Here is a 13110-nt window from a genome sequence, read left to right on the forward strand (position 1 = left end):
AGGTAAGAGCTTTTGAGAGAAGGGAAGAAGAATCAAAGATCAGAACTTTGCTATTGATGCTATGAAAATTAGGGAATGGAGGAAATTGATTCAATAATGGGTATATGCATGATAGGTAGAATTAAGGAGTCCTTAACCTCAATTAGAGAAATTGGTATTTTGATTTAATTCTGAATTGTGATTATGTTCTGATGTTATATGTGTTTTGGATGTGGAAATTCGTGCACGATTATGTGAATAAATTGTGTTTTCATATTGTTGTGATATGTCCACCATTGTTGTTATTTGAAGTTTTTTGGATGAACTTCATAATAGGGGATTAATTGATTAAATGTGTTAAACTACTGATTTTTTGTGTTAAAATGGATTACATGAAATGTTTGGTATATTTTAAGAGATTTAGGGAGGTTTGGAAGTGATTTTGGGAGATTCCATAAGTCTCCACTTTTAAAATCACATTTGTGTTGTTGTTGCAGGTCCCTGACAGGCGTCATGCCCTTTGAAGAGATGACGGGTAGCCCGTCATGGCTCCTAGTCACGTGTGTTAGTGTAGAGCATCATAATGGTGACGAGTTGGCTTTGGATGTGGATGACGGGTGTCATGCCTGTGATGCCCAATGCATCATGAGCCTGAGAGTTACGTAGTTGGGCTGCTTGCTTGTAATGAGTTGTAGAATTCAATTTTTTCGAATTTTTATGAATTGTCCGGTTACTGTTAGCTACTGTGTGACGTTGTTTTATGGTGAATGACTGATCAACATGATTTTAATTGACGTCGTGAATTATTACGATTAATTGGTTGTTGTTGATGAATATGATGTCAAATATGATTATGAATGATTGTTGAGCATATTAATGATGAAACATGTTATGCTGATGTCGTTGTGGGATAATAGTTTGGAAGGGAAATTGTTATCGTTAGGTCAATGCAAGTTTTGTTTTTTGTCGGGAAGGGACTTTAAACATTATATTGTTGTTGCATTGATGTGTTGTAACATGCATTCATTATATCGTTGTTAGTGATGAAAGAGGCAAGTTGAAATCTGAGCAGGATGGATTGATGACTTGTCCTGAATCCGAGCAGGGTGAACCTAGATACTGGGTGAACCAATGATGATGATATGGTACCACATGCATATAAGTCTAGTTGAAGTTGAGAGTCTCATTTCATAATTAAATGATGAACATGTGATTGTTGTGTATGTTGATGGATTGGATGTGAGAGTCATGTTAATTGATTGTTATTGTTTGAGTACATGTTTGAATTCTACCTTGCAGTTTATACCGTTAATTTATTGATGTGAATTCTCACCCCATTAATTTGATGTTGTCCACCATGGACATCTTGTAGATACTGAGGAGTAGAGTTGCTACTGTGAGTGGGTAATAGCTCTTGGAGTTATTTTAATTAGTTATCACTTTTATTATTATTCGTCATGCTCTGATTTTGTAACACCGGGGGGCGAACGATGTTTTCGTTTATTATGTTTGTTATTGATGTGCTTATTTTGTCGAAGTTTAACAATTGTTATGTTGAGATGCTTTTGAAGTTGTTGAGAGTTGGAATATTGAATTTTCTCTTTGAGTTATTTTGTGAAAAATGAGTCTTTACAAGACGAAAATTGAAGTTAAAAGTTTTACTATTGCAATTAATATGATTCCGCTGCAATGATACCCTAAGTGAATGAGAGCATGCGATGACAAGTGTTGTATCTTGTTTATTTTTCCGTTGCATGTTTTATGAATGTTTATATGTTGCTGGAGGATTATCGTTAGTGATACCTTAAGTTATCGAGTAATTCTTTATTTATAAGTTTCGGGGTTTAGGGTGTTACATATGACCCCTTTGTGTTCGTATGATTCTGATGAAAGTGCAGTGCTTGGGCCAGAGATTGTTTAGCAAATGACTAAAAATATAAAGATGATTTAATAAAAGATGAAAGCTTTTCAAAATCGGCAGAAGAGTTATCATGATAAGAGGAGGAAATCACTTGAGTTTCAAGAAGAAGATCATGTGTTCCCAAGAGTCACTCTAGTGACAAGTGTTGGTTGTGCTTTGAAATCTTGAAAGCCCACGCTGCATTTCATTGGTCCTTATCAAATTTTGAAAAGAGTAAGAGAAATGGTCTACAGAGTTGCATTTCCACCATATCTTTCTAATCTTCATAGTGTGTTTCATGTGTCTCAACTTAGGAAGTATGTTCCAGATTCGTCTCATGTAATTCAAATGGATGATATGCAAGTGAGAGATAAATTGACTGTGGAGGCATCAGCATTGTGAATCGATGATCGAGAGGTGAACCACTTGAGGGGTAAATAGATCGTCTTGGTGAAGGTCGCATGAGGAGGACCTGTTGAAGGAAGCATGACGTGGGAGCTGAAGAATCAGATGAGGGAGTCTTATCCGGAGCTTTTTCGTTCAGGTAGTTTTCAAGGGTGGAAATTCTATAAGTGGGAGAGTTGTAATACCCCAAATTCAATTAATTTATTTAATTGAATTTTTGTTGCTTTTATTTAATTATTTATGTGATTTAAAAATGTTTTTAATTATTTATTTCGGTGATAATGTGTGTTATATGGCTATTTGGCAATTGTCGGTGTAGCGGGGTATTCGTTACCATTAGAGATATTGACTAAATCCAAGGTAAATCATACAAGTCGAGTCGCCACCGCACTTCTATTTATCCAAAGGAATGGTTAGAAAGCGAACAAAAACCTAAAAGTTTTATCGAATCAAAAACTAGTAAAAATGTCAGAGATCTGGGTAAGGGGGTTGGTTATGCAATGGGAAGGTGTTAGGCACCCAAAGCATCCTAGGTACTCCTAGGGAGCCCTTTTCACATTTGTTGCAAAGGTTGTTGTTTTTTTTTTGAAAATTTATTTGTGAAAACATGATTGAAGGGATGAGAAAAGCGTGTATGTTTATCTAATGTACTACTTACTAAAAGAAGGGTCAAAAGAAAATGACTCGCACGGATGTCGTATCCACTGCATACGTATCTCATCTGAATCTGAGAATCAGAGTCTTCGTAGCTCAGCTACCTATGGGTTAAAGAGGAGTGTGCTCGCTAAGACATCGCGTCTTATGCCTACGTATCTCATCTGGGATGAAAATCAGAGCAAAACATAGTTCGACCAACTACGGGTTAAGGATTGTGTTTTGGGGTGAACGACGTTACTACGCAATCTACCGGATGCTCGACCTTTGGAAACTTACTCGCCTGTAGTATAAGGAGATAACGTGTTCTTAGGAGAAGAAAAATCAATGAGTTTGGGGTGTTTAGGGATGCTCATGCAAAAAGGCAGTCCTAGATGAAGGAACCGCGATACCTTAAATGACATGCCACGAGAGGCTATACGAAACCTAAGAAATCGGTAACATGCGGGAAAAGTAAAGGGATCGAGAGATCTACCATACCGATAAAGATCCGAAGTAACAACAATTAAAGAGATAAGAAACCCAGAGATCTCTCAAGCTAGCACCATCAAAGAAAGTGAGTCAGTACAGGTAATCGGAATAAACCTCCAGGTGGTATCCCACAAATAAAGTGGAACACCAGGCAAGCCATATCTGACTGGAGAGATCGAATGAAATTGAATTGCCCGGTTGGGTTTGCAAAGCACTCTTAGGGTTTATATGAGAGGGAATTGGTTCTTTGCCGATGAGTTCCCTTCAGTCTCTGGAGGTTGCTCTGAACTCTGTTAGCTCTTCTCTCACTATCTTTTTCCCTGCCAGGGTAATAGGAATAGAATCCCTTTTGTTTCACTGAAACTCTGAATTTATAACCTGATTTTTGTGGACCTGTGGGCTCAAATGAGAGAGGCCCAAGTCCAAAATTTTTCTGTTATATTTTATTTATTTATTTATTAATTATTATTTATTTTTTCGTTTTTCGTTTTTTTTTCGTTTTTTTTTAAACACGTGGGCTTCGCCTAGCGAGCATGACAGTTCAAGAAATTCCTCTGAGCGTAGGTGATTCTGGTGGCTTTTCTTGGGACTCGCTAGGCGACCCATTCTGCTCGCCTAGCGAGCATGACAGCTCATGAACAAACTTTTTCTCCTTCACGATTAACGTTTTGACTGACGAATAGACCCCATTTGAACCTGTTGGAAGTATCTCAAGTCATTCCCTTGTGTTGACTGATCATCTAAATAGAACCCACAAAGTGTCTTGGATGATACTCAAGCTTCAAACAAAAGATGTTAGTGACACATTTTTGTGCTTTTGGTTAGTAAACAAAAGTAAGAGAAACAATGATGTATAATTCAAGCATGCTTGATGATCTCAAACCAATCACAAGGAGTCCCACCCAAAGGCAAAGGGAACCAAGATGCTAAAGATCCTTGAGGCAATGCAAATGCAATGTTATGATGCCATGAGGGATCTTAGGGTCAAAATTGGGGTCTTACAATCGGTATTTTTGAGAGAACTATGGAGAGCGGTAGGAATTTATTATAATTATTAGTTAATTTTAAGTGACTAAAATAATATAATAATTATTAAAATAATAGAAAATAACAATTTGTGAGAGAGTGGGTGGGAATTGGAATTAATATAAAGGTGGGGTAAAGTGATGTTAATTGGAAATGAGTTGGAGCTAAAGTGTAATTACTAAATTCAGAAATTAGGTTAAATGTATAGAAAATGTGAGGGGGGACTTTTTGTCTGATACATAGAAGTTTGGTAATTGAGGAAAATAGGCAAACCTAGAAAGCTCTTGAGTGGGGAAGAGTACCATAGCCAGAGACTTAAATTATTTTGTTGCTGGAAATTCAGGTAAGGGGGGGGGGACTACTCTAATATAGGTGTATTGCATGAAGGGTAGAGAGGTATCATCACCCTCCTCTAGGTTTTTCTCACCATTGTTGTGCTTTATGAGCTTGATGATGATTATGTGAAATCCATGATATTTACCATGTTTAATGTATAAACTTGTGCTCTAAGTATTATTGAATTTTGTGTATGTTGAATGAGTATGAATATGGTTGTTATCCCTACAATGGTTGTGTAATTGGTTTATGAACATATTCTTGAATTCATGACTAGTTGGTGAAATTGGATGTTAATTGATGAGTATGTGGCAATTTGATCTATGTATAATATGTATCAATTAATTTATGTGCAATTGGGGTGTTAGGGGTCGAAATCGGACCTTCGAATGAGCTCCCATGGCTAAAAATGCAAAAACGACTTTCTCCACCAGCATGACGGGTTGCTCGTCATGTTTCTGGGTTAGCTGACGGTCGTCAGCAGGGTGATGGGAGATTGTCATGATCTCTCGTTGGTATTTCTTATGTCGGTCGTCATATAGGTGACATGTTATAAAGGTGGGCGGTGGCGGTTGTCACCTAGGTGACAACTTGGTCGTCGTGACTACCATAAGTCATTTTTTAGCGAACTTTCAATGTTGTTTTCTCGTATATCCAATGTTTAAATTCTGTTTTGGGGTATTTGATGTGATTAATTAGTTACAGTGGACTAAATGGTGGAATATGATTTTGTTTGCAAGCTGCGATGTTATGAATACAATTATGTGATGTGAATGTGATTGTATGTGTATAATAAGGTGTGTAATTCAGAAGTGGGGACTGTGAGTTCTATATTACATGTTTATTTATGGTTAGAAGTGGAACTATAATTGTTGTTATTGCATTACTTGTATGCCATGCATCATATTTTGTCGGTGTGTTGAAAGAGGCTAGTCATGGATTCATAAGTGGGGACCTTTGATCGCCTGGGTTTTAAAAGTTGGGACCTAGGGTTCAGAAGTGGGGACCTGGTTCGAATGAGGAACCATTATTGACTATATGAGATCAGTAACAAACCTCTGATCTCTAAATTAGTACCACATGCATCGAGTTGAGTTGTGATTCACATTGCATACATAAAGACTATGTGAATTTAATTGTTGTGTTGTTGTGTAATCTAATGTGTGTTGTTGATTGTGTAATTAGACTACCATTACATTCTTTTACACCGTTAATATATTTAAGCGTATTCTCACCCATTTCTTGTTTGTTTTGTGTTGCTCTGTACATTGTTGTACATATACTCATAAGGAGTAAATGTTGTGAGTTGGAAGATGGCTTTGGAGACTTTCTTCGTTTATTTTATTGTTTATCACAGTTTGGTTAGTTTAATGCTCTGAACTGTAACATTGGGGAGTGGGAAATTTATTTTTGAGTTAATTATTGGATTATGTTAATTTCATTAAGTATTTCTGTTGATGAGATAAGTGAAGTTTATACTATTTATTTTGAATTCCGTTGCGAGTTTTGAAAGTATATGGAAAGTATGTGTGTTATGTTTGAGCAGCATCCTAAAATATGGACTTTATCCTTTTAATTAGGGTTTTACAATTATCCAAAGTATGCCGCCAAAATTAAAAGACCCTCGAAGTTTTTCCATTCCATGACAATTGGGAATAATGAGTATTGATAAAGCTCTTTGTGATTTGAGGGCTAGTGTCAGTTTAATTCCCCTATCTATATGTAGGAAATTTGGTATAGGAAAAATAAACCAACTAATGTGACTATGCAAATGAAAGATATATCGGTCAAGTTTCTGATTGGGATATTAAAGGATGTTCCTGTCATAGTGGGATATCTCTATATCCCCACTGATTTTATCATCATGGATATTAAGGAGGAATCCCATGTACCTATAATTGTAGGCAGACCATTCTTATGCACTGCTGGAACTATCATTTATGTTAAAAGAGACACGTTAAATATGGAAGTGGGATATGAAAGGATATATTTTATAAAGAGAAATATGATCGATGACCCCTACAAAGAGGTCTCATGTTATTTGATTGAGGTGGGAAAACCTAGTGTTGAGCAAAAATCACCCGGACCAAGAGAAAAGGATAACCCGAGAGAGAAGGATAATAAGGTTGGAAAAGGAAATAGGATTGAAAAGGAGGTAGGGGGTGAAGTGAATAAGAAGGTGACTTAAAAGTACTTACCACCCCACAAAATAAAAGATAAAGGGAGCGTTAAGTACGAAAAGTGGTTAGGAATGCGGGCATGGAGCTCGAAGAAGAAAAATGAGTCACCCTGAGTGTTTAACACTCAGGGACCGTCGAGCTTAAACGATGTTAAACAAAGCGCTTGATGGGATGCACCCAAATTTTATAATTTAGCTTATTCTTTAGGATCAAATAAAGTTTGAGGGAGGAACTCATGAAGAAAATGCCTAAAAAGGAAGAAATTTGCAAGAAAAATCAAAGTGATAACCCAACAAAACAAAATGGGGGGCAAAAAATCAAGAAAAATGGGCATCCATAGGAAAAACCAAGGTCAATACGGACTGACCGTGTCAGCTGACACGGTTCGTGTTGACCCAATATGCCATCCACCCATGACAACACGCCCTATACAAAAAAAGAGAGACCGAAACGGGTTGGCCGTGTCAGTTGACACGAGTCATGTCAGCCTAAGGTTTTTCCCCATGGGCCCCACCACTAAATATTTTAACCAATACCATTCCTCAACACCACCCCACACATTCCATTAATCATAATTTTTGAAAATCCACCACTCACTTACCATAATCATTATCTCTCTTTATCTTCAACCTTTCAACTCTATCACCTAAAATCCCTAAAACGCCATAACCATCAACCATAAAGCTTCAACCTTTACCCCCTTTCGCAACCAAAACTCAAACTAATTTCATAAAAAATTCATCAAATCCTACCCTTAACCACTTACCTAAACCAAAAACCACATCCAAACACTTTGATATTTCTCACAAATTCAGTCATGACACTAAAGAAAGTTGACAAAGGAAAATAGCCAGAGACTATGAGAGTCAAAAGAAGAATAAGAAATATTAATCCTCATGGTTTCATATTCAAAAAAGAGGAACACACTAAAAGGTATGAGTATCTTTCTCATAGGCGAATAAAACTAACCCGGTACGCGGATGACGAGACTCTTGATCCCCTAGGTTTAAGAAGTGATGTGGATACACTAGTGAATAATTTAGGATTACACTATCTTGTACACTATGAATTTATGGTCTATGCCAACCTTACCTTAAAGATTTCATGTACTCTAGAGGTTAAGTTGTTTAAGGTGCAGGACGAGTCCTTAATCGGAGGGACCAAGTTAAAAATAACTGATACCATAAGTTTTCATATGTGCAATTCTGATTTGGTAGAGACCTTGGGGGACATTTTGCACCTACCTAATAATGGGGAAGGTGATATCCCCAAATTAGTTAGACCTCAAGAATTGTAGGGCCGATTTAAAGGTGAAGGCTCATATATTGCAAAGAGTGCCAAGGCTTTTAGAATTCAAAATCTTATTTTTAGGTATATCCATAAAGTAATGGAACACACCATGTTTGCAAGAGGAGGTAACATAAGGTCTGCTACCCTTGGAGAGTTATATCTCCTTCACGCCATGGTAAATGGTTATTATGTTAATGTTGTTGTTGTTCTTGCTAAACAGGTGAGTCGCGTTGCTAATTCTCCCATTGAGGATATAATGATTGGGGGATTGGTTACCCCCATTGTTGAGCATGTTGGTGTCCCTTATTGTGATGACATTGATCTCCCTATTGTCATTTGTTCCCCCTTGTGATATGGAATCCCTCATAAATATGGGGATGATTTATCGTGATGGTGAATCTTACGGCTTAGTAGTACACGAGAAGCCTATGTTTTACCTCCCAACCAAGAACAAAATAAGAGTCAACATGGAGATGAACTGGTTGTATACCAGGGAGACCTCACCAAAGAGGAATCAGACGATGAGGGTTTCCCAAAATTTGAGGCTAATAATGCAGGTGGTGACATGGATGATGACACCGATGCAAAAATCCTCCTACCTACAAGAAACTGGTACATCAACTCAGTATCAGGATCAATGGGGATTAATTCATTCAGAGATATTGTATCTAAAAATGGAGCAACAAAGGCAAGGGGCTGAACAAGCTCGACAACGTGTCATGGTTGAGGATATTCATAGGTCATTATACGACCTTTTGTTGCACTTCCCACCTCCTTATTGAGGTATTTTGAGTTTTTCCTTACCCCTCTTGGTTTAATTGGAACATTGAGGCCAATATCTAGTTTAAGTTTAGGGGGGCGTATTTCCCTTATTTTCGCATTTTAATTTTTATCTATTTATTGTGTTTTTTGTGATGTTAGGATAGTTTTGATTGAATAAATTGTATGTACCATTATCCAATTTTCCCAAAAATTGAGTTGTTAAATTTTTTTTCCCGAAAAAGCTTTTGATTTTTAAAAATATATGAGAAAGTATATAAGATTAAAGTAATGATTAGCTAAGTTTATGGGGCCATGGAAAACTAATAAAATCGGTATTATTCGAACATCCTTAGTTTCCTAAGTAGGCTGCGAGTTTAGCGTGTATTTTGTACCATAGTACTTGGATTATAAGAAGTACCTCCTGGGTAGTTGAAATTGACATTCTGGCATATTTTTAATTAACTTGTCATTGTTGATCGATTGAGAAATAAAAATATATATAAGCATTAAAAGATGAAAAATGGCGGTAAAAGGTGATTGCACCTACTAAGTTGAGTAGTCCTCCCCCGACAATTCAGCCCAACGGTGGTCGGACCCCAACATCGGACCAAAATGGTCAATAAATAAACACACAAAGTGTGTAAATTTCATCTGCAAAAACAAAATTTCTTTTCTCGGTCGATCTTATGCATCTGATGATTATTATTATTTTTAAAATGCCTTAATTTGATTGTCTGACAAAAGCAATGGAAAATCGAAAAAAAATACTTAAGTCGAAAGCATAGCCAGAGAGGTGACCTGAATACATTTTTTTTGTCTATATCCATTGTACGATTTTGTGTTATTTTAATGCTTTTGGTGTTAGTGAGTACAGAGGAACTAAGGTCTTAGTCGGTCGGAACGACAAACCACATATGACTATAAGTGATTTCATCTTTTAAGCTTTTGAGAAACCAAACTGATTGATCCTAATTTTTTATAAGGAAGCTTGTTGCTCGAGGACAAGCAACAATTTAAGTTTGGGGGTATTTGATAAGTGGTAAATGCATCGTATTTGTTGCTTGTTTTCTTTCTATTTTCATGTGTGTTTTCGTCATTCTAGTTCTGTTTTATGTGTTTTTGTCTTATTTATATGATTTCAGGTAATAAAAGGGTAATGGACCGAATCAGAGTAAAAAATGACAAAGATCGCATAAAAGGGAGCTCTTTCCATACAAAAATCCAGTGACCAACACCGCCTGGCTGTGTCACCTGACTCGGGCTGTGTTGGCTCTCAGCACCACTCCCATGCAAAGAAGTCAGGGCTGACACGGGCTGGCCGTATCCCTTGATACGGATCTTGTCAACTTCTCAGGCAATTACTAATTCTTTGATTTTTGGACGTTTGTGTGACTTTTAGGCATCTATAACCTCCATAGGATTTATGTTAGCGAGTAATGATGATTAAGCATGAAACTAATGTTGATTATGAGTGAATTATAGTTATTTTTAGTATAAATAGGACTTGAACATCAAGAAAAATGGGAATCACTTATAACTTATCATCCATTACATTTGCTACTTTTCTCATGTTACTTGCTTCCAACTTTGAAGCTTTAGTGATAGTTTGCTCTTTTAATTGCTCTGCACTTTGGTATATTAATCTTGCCTTTTTCATTTCAAGTTATTATTTAATTTAGTTTTGCTTGTTTTACTTTATTTGTATTTCAATTTACTTGTAATGTCTTGTTATTATTTGATTGTTGTTTGTCTCACCATGTGTGTGTAGTCCTATAAGGAGAAGGGGTTGTGATGGCATATCTCATGACAACCCCCAATTTGTTCATTCATTATGTATTACGAGAAATTTTGAGTCCTTTTTTATTTTAGAATCCAAATTCCAAAAAACATGTATATGTCGGTTGAGAAAACATATGAAACATAGACACAATCATGATCCAAAAATACATGCATCAATGCTTGATCACGGATTGCTAGGTAGTAGAATAACGAGGCGCCCTTCGTGACAAGGCGACTCCCTTTCTACTAAGAAAGTCGTTTAGCCGTACCGAGAATGATGTCTAGATTGGGCGTGCCACGAAAGTGAGTGACACACACTTTTATGTATTTTTCTATAAAAATTCTTAAATATATATCGTAATCCAAACATGGATGATCATTGGGGGTGAGTCTAGATAGTAAACCATAAAGCCCATGTCATATCTTTATCATTTTCTAATCTTAATTTCAATATGCACCAAACAAACACTTTTGTGATCGCTTTAGATAAAATAAGTTAGAATATAAATTTGGTAACCATACATCTATCTGTGGATTTGATCTTTTTGTAATACTTGACACAACCGTGCACTTATGGTTTTCCCATGTCAGTCGTCAGTATTGTGGTCATGACCTTTATGAAAACGGAAGTACTTCGATTAATCAGTCTGAGACATATCTCTGATAGGGTAGGGGTTGGATTCATTGTTTCTGAAAATTTGTGTTGGCAGAGTCTTGGTAGATATTCTCCCGAGAGATATTCAGCATCGTGTACTTCTCGTACCAGCCCTGCATACCTCAGTCAGAGTTATCCTTCCTTCGGTGGGACTCCTTCCCTACCGGGCGACTGGAGTTAGTGTCACTAGAGATAGGTTATCGAAGCACGTGTTCAACTTCTATTCCAAGATTATGTAAGAATGAGTCATGCTTAGCATCTCCTGGGTTGTTCCCGTTGGACATGTTACTTAAAACACAAGAGGGGGTTGAATCGCGTGGTTCAAAAAAATTTGGTTTTGAATTTTTTTTGGAATAAAAATGAGAGTTTGATAACACTTTGAAAAGTGTTTTAAGATTAAGCCGCGGAAAAATAAAATTGTAGAATGTAAGGTACACAAATTAAAAAGTTAAAGGAGAAGAGAAGACAACAATAATTATAGAAGTTTGGTCAAACAAAGAAAAAATACCTACTCCTCTCCCTAAAAACTGATATTGATATTATCCAATTAACTTAAGATCTTTTAGTTGGTTAAACTCTCAAACCCCCTTTTAAAAAAATGAAGTTTATGGCTAACTTCCAACCAAATAGCAAACTATGGAGTAAATTAGAGTCTTCTTTCCAAACGGCAGATCAAAGCGGTTAGTCTCATTTCCACAAGAATCTTGGAGCGGTTAGTCTTCAAGTTTCAAACAAACTTTGAGTTTTTAACATCGGGATGAACTCAATTTTGTATTTATTTATCTTTTTGTAAAAATATATAACAATAAATATTATAGGTAAATTTATCATTTATAATCATTATTATATTGAATTTTAAAAACAAAATTTTTTATAATAAAAAAAATACTTTCTCCATCGTAAAATAAGTATCATATTTGACACTTTCACACCAATTAAAAAAAATAAGATAAGTAAAAGAGAGAGCATAACCATTTTATCAAATTATTCTTCTTTGTTATTGTATATCCTAATTATTATTAATGCAATGTGAGATAAACAATAAATTAGAAGTATTAATTTAAAAAAATAATTGATATTTATTTTAGGATAAATAATTTTGACATTTATTTTGAGATGGAGGAAATAGTAAATAATGGAGGTACTAAACTAATTAAAATTTATATTTAGATAAATACTAATCCACTTTAAAATTAAAGGATATTTTCTTAAACAATTAAAGGATGTCTTATATATTATAAAAAATAGGGTTGGATAATCAATCGGTTGATTTTGGTTGATATCGGGTCTAAAACATAGATCCGACGTAAATGTGGTTTCATTTTAAATGTTCAATTTTGATCGATAAAATTTTGATTTTTAGCAAATTCGGTTAAATTGATTTGTCAGGTAAATCGGATGGATTTAGTCGAAGTAATATATACTGAGTTAAATCCATAAAAATGATCCATGTTTTTTAATTCACAAACATTCTTCTCTTTTTTTTTAATTTAAAAAAAACTATTAAAATTTTAGAATGGTTCGAAAAACTATTTTTTATTATTGAAAACATTTTTTTACATGATAATTTTTAATATCATTTGACATTAACTTGATCATTTTTATTCTTTAAATTGTAAATTAAATAATATTCAAAAAAAATTATTACATATTTTTACTCTTGTGAGTATATA

This window comes from Lathyrus oleraceus, chromosome 5, assembly GCF_024323335.1.
Source record: "Lathyrus oleraceus cultivar Zhongwan6 chromosome 5, CAAS_Psat_ZW6_1.0, whole genome shotgun sequence".
Classification (NCBI taxonomy): domain Eukaryota; kingdom Viridiplantae; phylum Streptophyta; class Magnoliopsida; order Fabales; family Fabaceae; genus Lathyrus; species Lathyrus oleraceus.